This window comes from Taudactylus pleione, unplaced genomic scaffold (genome assembly GCF_031769625.1).
Source record: "Taudactylus pleione unplaced genomic scaffold, aTauple2 ptg001661l, whole genome shotgun sequence".
Classification (NCBI taxonomy): domain Eukaryota; kingdom Metazoa; phylum Chordata; class Amphibia; order Anura; family Myobatrachidae; genus Taudactylus; species Taudactylus pleione.
In genome coordinates, this window is record NW_028286058.1 from 2,421,542 (window position 1) to 2,434,650 (window position 13,109).

General features: G+C 44.9%; 1 protein-coding gene across 1 annotated transcript in view; it reads left to right on the forward strand.

Annotated features, from left to right (window-relative positions):
• The first annotated feature begins 520 nt into the window (after window positions 1–520).
• TUNAR (transmembrane neural differentiation associated intracellular calcium regulator) overlaps window positions 521–13,109 on the forward strand; it is a 39,806-nt gene continuing 27,217 nt past the window's right edge. The window contains exon 1 of the mRNA XM_088464361.1: window positions 521–1,069. The gene's annotated coding sequence lies outside the window, so the exon portion shown is untranslated. The remainder of the gene's footprint in view (window positions 1,070–13,109) is intronic.

Below are 13,109 nucleotides of genomic sequence, written 5' to 3' on the forward strand. Positions count from 1 at the left end.
TAAAATGTAAGATATTTGCTTTTTTGTGCCTTTGTTTTGCTGTCCCCAAAAACCTATTACTTTACACAGCTGCCTCAGATTGCCCCATTATAAACACACCCTATTCATTAATTTACACCCTCAGCAATGCTATTGAATTGCCTAAAACGGTTCTGCAGGTATAAAGGCACAGATTGTTTATATTTGAGTCATACACTCAAATTATGACGTAAAAATAAAATAAAAAACAACTGAGAAGTAATATTGTTTCTGGTAGTAAGCTAGGACAGTACATTACTGTGACGTTGTGGCCATTACTAGGTTAAGAAAACACAATATTGTTTTCCCTGAAATGGCAGCAAAAAGAGGAAGTGATAAAAACAAAACATGAGATACTTGGGAGCGATGCTGAAAGGGTTAGTGCAATGTGGGGTGGGGAAGAGCTGGGAATCCCAGACCCAGAGAAAGTGGTGGGAGGGAGTGAGGGAGACAAACACTGAATATTGCTTCCTTAAATTCTCAGTACAACACACAGCTCCTGTGCTGCTCCACTAGAACCTCTCATTTACAGACCCCCTGCAGACAGACCCTGAGCCCATAAGGAGCTCCACACCTGGGTTTTATCTCAGACATGGTACCAGCAGGTATCCTGGGCAGCCTTGGTATAAAATACTTTGCTTCTCCCATCGCAGAGGAGCTAAGTGTGAGCAGTTGGGTCACGCAGGATGAAGTGTGATTCCACAGACCGAGGACAGAGTTACAGTGGAGTGGAGGGGATAGGTTCAGGTCTGTGAGGTCTCCACGTTCTCTTCATCAGTCTCTTCTCTTCTGCTCAGACTGACTTGTGTGACATCACCGGATCTCTTGCTTGGAGATGACCTGGCAGAGTTTTGACCTCTTTGTTTTGGGAATGGAACACAATGTACCTGCTGGCACTGTCTTCTGGTGACACGCAGAGGCTTCAACCTTCTCTTAGTACAAAGAGTGGGAGATCCATGTCAGCTGCCACCAAGTAACCCTGAACCATCATGGGCACCAGGCTGTCAACAGGATGCTCTGGGCTGCACCCCACTTCTTGATGCTGTGCTGGGTAAGGTCTTATTATATATTATAGTACTGTATGACCGACCACATGATTTGCTGAATCCCATAGGGAGGGGAGTGGGTGGTCAAATATAAATGCTCTTTGCAGATAGTCCAGAGGTCTCACATCTTGGTATAGACTTGGACTTTTTCTATGCTGCCGCAAACTCTTAGAAGACACTTTCAATGGCTAAGTTTACCCCTAAAAAGCTTAAGTATTTGGGGGTGCGATTTATAACTTTGGAAGTTTCTTGAAGTCCACTAAGAAATAAAAGTTTGAAAGTTACTCTCATTGGAATGGAGCTACTGAGATAGATTAGAAAGAGAGGGGATGATCCTGATGGATTTATCATCCTTGACAAATTAAAGCCTCATATAATACAGAGGGGTCTATGTGCTAATCCTTGGAGAGAGATAAAGTGAATGGAGATAAAGTACCAACCAATCAGCTCCTGTCATTTTTTAAAACACAGCCTGTAAACTGACAGTTAGGAGCTGATTGATTGGTAATTTATCTCCATCCACTTTATTTCTCTCCAAGGCTTAGTACATAGACCCCAGAATGTTTAAAGTAGGTAATGTCTGTCAAATCTACAGCTGTAACATTATAATATCCATCATACTGGTATGTTATGAGCTGTGTGCAGGCACCAGGGAATAACCACATGTTATATTTGTGACACAACACTAAAAGAAAATTCAAAAGTTTATTAAATGAACCTAGTTTTACATTTGATTCATAGGAAGCATTTAGTTAGTTATAGCTAAACATTTGGGTATATAGTACATTTCTGGACCTGGGATTCATGTACAGAAAAGCAAACACTGTTTATTACTTTCACAAAAGGAAGTTTGTGTCAGTCTTGTTAGGATGGAGCATTGTGATAAGATACATGGAGACAATACATTGCAAATTCCCTTTAAAGTGCAATGTGCCCATCTATCCTGTGTATTAGCTGTTGGTACGATGCAGCCTTGATTAGTAAGTAGCATTTAGTGATTTCCCAAGACGGAGATAGGAGCATATCAGGCTGGTACCCAGATTTTCAGTCGCTTAGCAACAGCGTAGAAGATGTGAGACCCAGTAAAAGTGCCAATGTGGCAAAATATGTACAGTATCAGCCGCTCATTCAATATATTCAATTATTTTGAACTCTTGTATATGTGCAAAATGAGCTTTCAAAATCTTTTCCACATCAGGGATCTCTCACCGAAAATATAATTTTTAAGCTCTGGGATATTAACCCTTTATGTGCAGCTAGATTGATATTGCCAATATAACCCAGACAGGGGACCTCTACTTGTTTGCAATATTTTCTCATTAGGAAAATGGGTGTTATACAGGTAGTTTGAGGTGAGATAAACTATAGAGATGAATGTTGCTGAAACAAAGATTTAAAATGCACTCAACGATCATTGCAAATATGATTTTTTTAAATGACTCTTTTTATAAAATTGGATTTTGTTATGTTAGTAGTGCTAACTTTTTTTTTTTTTTTGTCGATTGCTACAGTAGCTTTTTGAAATTGCTTTGAAAAGTAGTGGAAAATTTAGTCAAGGAAGAACATGTTTTGGGCATTGCAAAGAGACGGCTGATTTAAATGTATATACTAACGTGTTTTTATAGGCTTTTGTAAATGACTGAATGGCTAGAGGAATGGATGATATCTACATAGCTACACTGCTGATTGATGTGACTTTTCCTGCATGAAGACCGTGTTTTTGAGTGACAAGCAAGTGTCATTTTAGTGATTGTAAATGCTTCATTTTGAAATACTCTAGTACCCCATGTAGCAATGGACTTGCTATGTCATAGTGAAAGAATTGGACTTATTCACACTCCATTCTTTCCTGCAAAAATGTCCTTTCTCAAGGTGCCAAGTAGAGTTGGAGAATAATAATAATAAATGAATAATAATAAAAATAATTATCTAATAATAATACATTAATAAGTTATATATTTAAAATAATAAAATAATGTATGTTAAAATTATATACAGAATATATATAGCTTTCCATATATATTAAAATGGCTTGTTCATATCTCTAGCTGGTAATTGTAACTAAAAAGGATATGCACATTTTACACTTAGGGGACAAGCTCAGACAGTTAGTGATATATGGTATAACAAGCACCACCCGCAGCCAATGGGAGTGGAGAGAAGGGAAGTAGGTTCCTCTTATTCTGCTTAAACATAGGATATGCATGTCACTAAAAAAACAGAGCTATACATTACATACTGCACTGAAACATACACCTGAGATATATTGTTCAATGATAGATTCACAACAAGCTATGGGACTTGCAGAGATGTTTAAAGTCACAACTCTGGGACATGTTTCTAAAAGTCAGTAAATATTGTGTCACTGTTGATTACCTAATTATCTTAAATACCAGAATGAAATACCAGCAGTGATTGATCTTGTGGTCTCCTGCTGTAGTCCAGGCTGATGGATAACAGAGCACTATGACAGGTGCAGTTTGACAACACAACGATGGGGACATGTATCAAACCTTGGAGAGAGGTAAAGTGGTGAAGTTTCCCATAGCAACCAATCAGCTTTTAGTTATCACTGATCTAGCACAGTGTGTACAATAACAGTTAGAAGCTGGTTGGCTGCTATCAGCATCTTCTCTATCTCTCTCCAAGGTTTGATGCATCTCCCCCATAAGAGGTAAAGTCCAAAGCAAGAACTTAAGGTACACAGGAACGCCTGCTGGGGTGCGGAATTTGTTTAAAGTACATGATGCCTTCTCCTTCTGTAATTATATAAAGAGTGCTCTCATCTATTACATCCAGCCATCTGCCTACACCACTGTTACTAATTATCTTATCCATTGTTAGAGAGGACAGTTTGGCATTGTTACAGTGGGCAACAAAACATCTTGTCCTGACACTGGCTGACGGCACGTCTATGTATAACATTGTATCCTCGGTGGAACTTGCCTAGGGCAGATTTTTCCATTGGGGCAGCAAGCTTTTTTTTTTTCTCTTCACATCCTTACTTCTTCCTATTTTTGTGTCTTTTGCTGCTGAAACAGTCTTATAATACTATATACCCAAAGAAAATGCACAATGAATGCTGGTAAGCAAATCTATAAAGGTGGCCTTGGCTTTGGTGTTCAATTTCTGTTCTAGATATATAAAGGAATGAGCTATTATTTTATATTAGAATCATTATTTTTTTTTAAGTACCTGTGCTAGGTTTATCAGCTTGTTATATGACAATTCCTCCGACCGTAAGGTTCTGTAAACACTAATTTTTAGGTAAGTTCAAGTACATACGTAATCCGATAGGTGAATGTCCGGCTTCCCTAGAGTATGAGTCCCTAGACGACCATGGATCAACCACTTCAACTGATATTTTGATTCTCTTCTCGTATACGTATATGAAGAACATACAGTAGCACCAAAATTTGAAAATATGTTTTCTTTAGTTTGATTTGTAAGTTTTGCTCTACTTTTCACATGTGTTTTGAAGGGTTGGGTACAAGATGCCAGCAGTCAGAATCCCGATGCCAGCATCCCAACAGGGTTGGGATACTGACACCTGTCTGTAAGTATCCTAATCCTACCCCTGCCTCTAACTGTCCCTGCATCCTAAACCTAACCCTTCCCCTACTGCCTAACCCTAACCCTCCTCCTAACCCCACTACTTACCGTCGGGATGCTGGCTGTTGGGATGCTAGCGCCAGGATTTTGACTGGTGTCGGGATTCCGGTGGCAGTATTCTGAGCCTGTGCAGTTTGCAGCAGCAATGGAGATTTGGAACTCTGGGTTTTCAAGGTTGCACAAGCCAGGAAGAGTTTACAACTTTCATTCACCCAGTGCTCTGGGCACTGATGCCAAATAGCGGCCAGCGAGTAGGCCTGAGTGTGATTAGTGCCAGGGACCGACTGAATACTGTAACTGTGCTGGGAAGCATGGCAGGAGGTGGCTGCACTCCATGGCAGCAGACTGAACTCTAGAGACTTTGGGGCTGGATTATTTGAGTACACCTGTTTATTTAATTTCTAGGCCTGCTATTCCAGACTACTATGTGTATTTACTAAAGAACACTGTCTGACTCCATTAAAAGACACCGGTACACTGGGAACGTGCCAGTCATGCGTTGTTATTTCTCCGGCCCTGTTACAATAGTGAAATGGACACCTCTTAGGTAATACTCCAAATCTTGCCTTTTGAAACCCAAAATAACACAAAAAACACACAAGCTTCTTGCAACTCTAAAGCTGGCTAGACATACAGTATTACACCTCGCTAGTCACCGACCAAATGGTTCTGAAATGGTAACCCCGCTCACAGGAAACAGCAAGCTTATGTATCACAGAACTCCACCCCAGCTTTACTGACTGGAATCGAACCCACATTTTCCTAATAGCTTTCCTGCTTCCTATATACTGTAAAGCTGATTAGACCAGGTGCTCTGACTGTTTTGCCTGCTAGGTATGTGACATGGGCAAGAATGACTACAGATTCAGATTAAGGGGTCTATTCATGAAGCAGTGAAAAGAGTGGAGAAGTGTGCCAGTGGAGAAGTTGCCAATGGCAACCAATCAGCTTTGAGGTTTCATTTATCAAGTACATTCTGTAAAATAATTGGTAGGAGCTGATTGGTTGCCATGGGTAACTTATCCACACTCCACTTCGCCACTCTTTCCACTGCTTCATGAATAGACCCCTTAGACATTCAAACTGGCCCCGTAAAAAACATTCTGGAAAATACCTGATATAGGTGGAATAAAACAACTGTGGGTGATACCAAAACAAAGAAGGCGGGGGTTTGAACCCCGCTGACCTAGCGACAATAGGTGCAATGCCTGAGATGGCAATAAAAGGCCAGATAGTGCAGTGGTACAAGTACTACCATGATACTTGTTAAATAAACTTCCCTATGCAATGTCAATCTTTTTGGTGGCAGGGATTACCGCTAGAGACAGCAATAGTCAGATGAAGCAAGAAAACACCCTAGTGATCTATTAATGGAATCTTTTCATCTTCAATGAGGTTTTAGGTTTACAGTTGGGGTTCGGGTTAGCATTAGGGTTACCGTTAGGGGTTATGTACAGAAAAGGGGACCCGCAACAAGTATCCCTGATGTGGGGGTGCACCTCTGCTATAGACAGAGTGCCGTGATACAAACACCTTATATACTACCACCGATGGAAGCCGGCCACCGGTACCTTGTTTAACCAACAATTGCGCAGACTCGGCAACAAGATTCCCACGCAGTTAATCTGTTGCCTCCTGCTTCTAGCAATTAACACAGTTATTGCATAACCTCTCCCAAATTGCGCAGACTCAGCATCCCAGACGACCACACAGTTCGCGGAGATCGCCCCTCTGCTTCCCGTACTTAAAAATAGATGTAGCGTCACCCTAGCGGACTAATAACCACTACCCTAATTCCCTATAGATTGTAAGCTTGCGAGCAGGGCCCTCTTACCTTTTATGTCTGTCTTTTACAACCCAGTCTTGTTCTGTTAATGTTGATTCAAATTGTAAAGCGCAACGGAATATGCTGCGCTATATAAGAAACTGTGAATAAATAATAAATGTATCAATCCTTCGCTACCCTTCACATGCATGTTAGTAATGCCAGTATGCATGAAGAACACCACAAAGGACAGCTCTCTCGGTAATAGCGCCCCTTTGCGAATGAGGGACTTTCAGGTCTATGACCCAGAAGTCCCTATGGCATCTTCCTGTGCATACGCAGGAGGCGCGTGCCGTGGGTGGTGCTGGGAGGGATCCGATTGGTTCCCTCTCACGGCACTTTCCCAATAGAATCTTATAGGCTTCTATAGGTTAACGCCATCAGGAGATGGCTGTACCCACCGCATCCAAGCCCCGCTATGAATCGCAATCCAGGGCTTGGTGCATATGAGAAATGCGGGTTTGACCGCATTTCTCCCTTTTCTACATCCCGCCCTTGGTGAGAAATAAAGTGGGTAGTGAGTAGCGCAAAGCAACCAATCGGCTTCTATTATTACGCAGACTGTGCTAAATAAATGACAGGTACTGTAGAAGCTGATTGGTTGTTTTGGGCAACTTCACTCTATCTTTCTCCAAGGCTTGATACATCTCTCCCAGAATAATAAGCGAAACAGCAGATCAACATCATCTTTGCCTCAGCTTGCACTGGTGCATCTAGGTTTTTAGATTATGATGCAAGATGGTGGAATTTGCAGAGGCGGAGGAGCGTTTGCATCAAACAATGGGAGGCGTTGGGCTAGTAGTGAAAAAGTAAGTTTCAGTTTTGTGCGACAAGACTATTAAAAAGAGACAAAGGGGCGAGGCGTTCCTTGTTTTGTGGAAGGATGCACGGTATTTGCACTCCATAGAAACACCTGAGTATTGGCCTAATTATGTGACAATATTGGAGAGTGGTAACATGGGCCTGATTCAGAGCAAAAGCGAGCGCTCGCTCTGAATCAGGGAGGCCGCTTTTTTAAAAAAAAAACGGCCACCTGGCCGTTCGCTAAGCTGTGGGTGACCACCCACCCCACAGCTTTTGCGAGCGGCCAGGTGATGGTCACGATGGTCGCAACTTGTGGTAGGGTCTCGTCTGCCGCAAGCCCCAGTGAACTTCCGGCTCTAATAGAGCCGGAAGCTCACTACTGACATCACTAGTGATGTCAGTAGGGCCGCCCTCAAACGGCAGGCGTTCCTTTGGGAACGCCTCCGTTTGGCCAGCCATCCCCCCCTTCCCGCCTACAAAACGGGGCGAGCTGTTGATCAACATCGACAGCTGAACTGTTTGTAGCGATCCCCGGAGCGAGTGAATTTCTCACTCGCTCCGGGGTTAGCAAACGTGCATTGCACACGCCACACGTGTGCAGGGCCCCACCATCAACCTGCTTGCGAGCGCATATCGCTTACAAGCGGGTCTGAATCAGGCCCATAGTGCAGGTCCAGGTTTATACAGGCCGCTCATAGCCTGATAGGTTGGGCAGAGCATATGACAATAGTTGCTGGAACTTGGTTGGAAGAGTAGGTCACGTGATCGCAACCAAAATGGTAGCGCCGATGTTTCAGAATAGCAGCAACTGTTGGGAGTGAAACGCTAACCACTAGTGCAGATGGGCAAACACAGCCTTCAGGGATGCCACAATCGACCAGGAAAGACATGGATGGCTGTGAGGTGACACCAGTGGACTTGGTAACAAGGACTTTATTATTATTATTATTATTATTATCCTTTATTTATATGGCGCCACAAGTGTTCCGCAGCGTCTTACATAGTACATAGAACTAATAGGTGAACAAGAAACAAGTAACTTACAGTGCAGGACAAGGACACAATTATATACATTGCTGCAATAGCGATTAAAGCACTCACAATAAGCTGCCGGGAGTTGGCAGTCACGTGTTAGGTGCCGTAATGGGGAGTAAGGAGTAGAAGAAAATGTAAAGAGAAGCACATGAGGGAAGAGGTCCCTGCTCATGAGAGTTTACATTCTAAGGGGAGGGGCAGACAGACAGGCGTGACACAGAAGGGGAAGATAGGAAGGAAAGAGCATGAGGTGGGTTAGGATGAGTGCTGAAAGGCCTTGATGAAGTAGTGGGTCTTGAGAGCCTGTTTGAAGATTTGTAGAGAGGTGGAGAGTCTGATAGGGAGAGGGAGAGCATTCCAAAAGTAGGGAGCAGCACGGGCGAAATCTCGGATGCGGATGTGTGAGTAAATGATCTGTTGGCAAGAGAGACGGCATGCATTAGTTGAGCGAAGTGGATGGGCAGGAGTGTGAAGGGAGAGAAGGTCAGAAATGTATGCGGGAGAGGATTTGGTGAGGGCTTTGTAGGCGAGTGTAAGAACCTTGAATTGGCATCTGAAGGGGAAGGGGAGTCAGTGTAGGGTTTGAAGGAGAGGGGAAGCAGATGTAGAACATCTGGAGAGGAAGATTAGCCGAGCAGCAGCATTGAGAACCGCTTGTAGTGGAGAGAGGTGAGAGACTAGGAGGCCAGCTAGGAGAAGGTTACAGTAGTCCAATCTGGATATGACCAGTGAGTGGATGAGGGTTTTAGTAGCATCCTGGGTGAGGAAAGGTCTAATCCTGGAGATATTTTTTAGGTGAAAATGGCAGGACTGCGAGAGATGCTGAATGTGCGGTTTAAAGGGGAGGGAGGTGTCTAGGATAACTCCAAGACAGCGCACTTTGGGGATAGAGGAGATAGTTGTGACATCAATATATAATGAAATTGTGGGAAGTGATGTAGTGGAAGAGGGTGGTAAGATGATCAGCTCAGTATTAGACATGTTAAGTCTAAGAAAGCGCTGGGACATCCACAAAGAGACAGCAGAGAGACAGTTGGAGATACGGGTAAGGAGCAAGGGAGAGGAAAGGTAAATTTGAGTATCATCAGCATAGAGATGATATTGGAGGTCAAAGGAGTTAGTTAATGAGTTCACCTAAAGTGGATGTATATAGGGAGAATAGGAGAGGTCCAAGAACAGAACCTTGGGGAACTCCTACTGTTAGTGGAAGTGGAGGGGAAGAGGAGTCATGAGAGGACACAGCGAAGGAACGATCAGAGAGGTAGGAGGAAAGCCAGGAGAGGGCAGTGTCACGTAAACCAAGAGAGTAAAGGATTTGCAGGAGGAGAGGGTGGTCTACAGTGTCAAATGCAGCAGAGAGGTCAAGAAGAATAAGCGAGAGTAGTGGCCCTTGGATTTGGCAGCAAGGAGATCGTTGCTGACTTTCGTGAGGGCAGTTTCAGTGGAGTGGAGAGATCGGAAGCCAGATTGAAATGAGTCAAGGAGGGAGTGGGAGGAAAGAAAGGTGGTAAGGCGGTTGTAGACAATACGCTCAAGGAGTTTAGAAGCAAAAGGGAGAAGAGAGATGGGTCAATAGTTGGAAAGTATGTTACTCGATGTGTGACATATTTTACAATGATAAAAATACTATATAAGGAATATATATATTCCTCTCATATATATATATATATATATATATATATATATATATATAATGAGGTCAGCTTGGATTTCTATGACCAGTATAGAAGCATCATATACTTTTATATAATCACAGAAGTCTCTGTCACCTCCATTAGCCTCATACAGAATAGTATAGGCAAGAATATTACTACTTACACAGCTCTTGCAGTTTCTACAGTACGTGGTGCATCGTGAGTCCACACTCAATAAGCTAATTATTATAGCCATACATGAAGAAGAGAATAACGGAGTGCTGAGTCCAAACAGAAAGTATAGATACCTTCAGGGGTTTCTTTGCATCCCCCGTCACGGGCCCCCTCCCCTCACTCCAGCGGCCGGCAGCCGACTGACGCGGTTGGCCGGCCAGCGCAGAATCAATAGACTCTGGGCACTAGAGTGTGCCCGGAGTCTATTGCGAATGCGCAGATCGCCGGGGAAATGGCACGGCCGCAATTTCCCTGGCGACTTCTTCACAACACATGCACAAAACACCGGAAAAAATGGCTGCGGCTGCCATTTTCCGGCGTTTGAGCAGCGCTGGGAGACCCGACGAGGTACCTCGGAGAGGTAAGTTTTGCATAATATGGGTGCAGGGTGAATGGTCAGGGAGCCCCCGCACCCCGGAAGAGTATTCACATCTCCCGCATCTCGCCCACTTCCTAGTGAAGTGGGCAGGATGGGGAGATAAATGCTAAGAATCACGGCATAAGTGCCGTGACTCGTGGGTCCATATGGAGGGGGCGGAGCTAAATGAGGCGAATCCGCGGTGCCTAATGACATAGTAAGCCAGTCCCGCCCCCCCTAAGCAGTCACCAGTGTCTGCTTCCTGGGCATCTCCCGGGGAGCAATTAAGTAAAGTAGGTAAGTATGCATTAATGTTTAGTGGTCCATCAAATAATGTTTATGGCAGATAAAGTGGAGGCCAATGCTACTGTATGTTTAATTTTAGTACCTTGAATGTAACAGCAGGCAGATTGTTAGCATAGAGAAAAGTATTCAAGCAGTGGAGGCTCCTGAAGTGGGGCTACAGCGCAGTCCAAAATTCATATAGGGGAGCCACACCAACTGCCAGTGAGTCCCAGCCATCAATGTTTGGCAATGTTTGGAGTGGCAGTTGGGATGGCTCAACTATTTATAATTTTGGACTGTGCTGCAGCCTCACCTCTGGAGCCGCCACTGATTTCTCAAGTCAGACACAATGCAAGTTGGTGGGTAAGTTACCAGTCAGGTAATCTATATGCAGCATAGTGCAAATCCTGGCTTATATCCTGCCTGGCTTCTTTATACCTCAGTGCCTTGAATGCTGCAGCTGGGTAGTTCAAGACATTGAGAAAAGTCTCTCCGCTGGTTAGGGGCACATGCTGAAAGGTTCCCGGCACATACAGTAGTTATGGTGGGCAGTGCCATAACAGGGCTATTCTGCGCCCTATGCTGGCCACGTCCCCCCCCCCTGTGAACTTGACGTCATTACATCATGTGGAGGGGATGGGGCCGGCAACCTATGTAATTACAGCTCTGCCGATGCTGCAGAGGGGCTGTAAGAGCTGCAGGGTGCCTTGCTGGGGCATCCAGAGGACTCTCCGGTGGCAGTGAAGCAGCAAGTCTGGCTGCAGGATGTCATTACAGGCACCCTGCTAGCCAGGTGCTGAGGCCATGGGTGAGTGGTGGTGCCGCCCACAGGGCACTGCGCCGCTCGCATACTCCTAGTTATGGCACTGATGGTGGGGGTCCCTGGATTGAATTCCTGGACCAGTGTTATTGTAGTAACTGTATTTTGCCTCCGAGCTGCTTGATGACACTGGTAGTAGTCTCATAATATGCTTGGTTGTGTGGCGGCTCAGCTAAATGGCTGCCAGGTGCCCTGATGGTGATGATGATGGAGATCCAGGTTTCAATCTGTGGGCAAGCAGGTGAATACCTTTAGAATTGCTTTCACATTACATAAAACACCCTAGGCTAGTGGATGAAGGTTGGTATCCTCAGTCGGATGTTCTCTAAGTAAGTTGGATGTTGCACCATGTTTGTTATTTATTCTTAAAGTGCATCATCAGTGCTAAAGGACAACCTTCTTCAGGATTATAACCACAATCTACTATCTTTGAAAGATGATTCCCTATTGTCCCTGTCATCTATCTGTCATAAAATGCAATAACAGTGAAGCCACCATGCATGGACATTTTAAGCATGGACTTACCTGTCTCTAGTGCACTTTGCTGCTAGACCACAGAGCTGACCTGAGCCTTTATTTTTTATTTTTAATTTATATAGTGCCACAAGTGTACCACAGCGACTTACAAAGTACATAAACAAATAAGTGACTAGTAACTTACAGTACAATACAATACAATACAATGCAGGATAAGGACTAAATGGGAGAGGAATGGGTGACGTCTTTGTAAACGAGTGTAAGAACCTTGAATTGGATTCTGAAGGGGAAGGGGAGCCAGTGGAGGACTTGTAGGAGAGGGGGAGATCAGGGGCATATCTACCCATGGCACTCAGTAGGGACTCCGGCCAAAGGGGGCCGCCGTCCGGCAGTGCCACCAGCAGCCAAGGGGTGGACTACTCCAGGGACGGAACTAGTGGCAGTGTGCTGGGGTGCAGGGGCCCATAGCCTCTGCTACACCCACTGCTAGTCCTCCGGGCCCCACAACTGTAGTGCAGACCACAGTGAGAGCGGTCTGCCCTACACAGTAACAAACACACAGCCGCCAGCGGCGGCTGTGTGTTTGTTATAGCAGCCAGCCAATGAGAGTCAGACAGACTCTCATTGGCTGCTGTGTCCACGGAGGGAGCCGGCTGGAGCTCACTCATGAGCTCCGCTTTCCATCTCCCCCCTGCAGTGGGTGATGGGAGAGAGGTAATGATGTCTCACCCATAGTGCACTGCAGAGTGGGCCAGGAGGAGCAGACAGCGGTGGTCACGTCAGGAGTGGGGATTCAGGTAAGTTGTGTTTTTTTTTCTTTGGTGTGCGTAAGCCTGGCAGGGGGGCTACTAGGGGGCACTGTATAGCTGGTGGCCACTACTGGTGGCACCAAATAGGGGGGCCACCACTGGGGGCACATTATGGGGGGTTGGCTGCTGCTGGGGGCACTGTATAGGGGGGA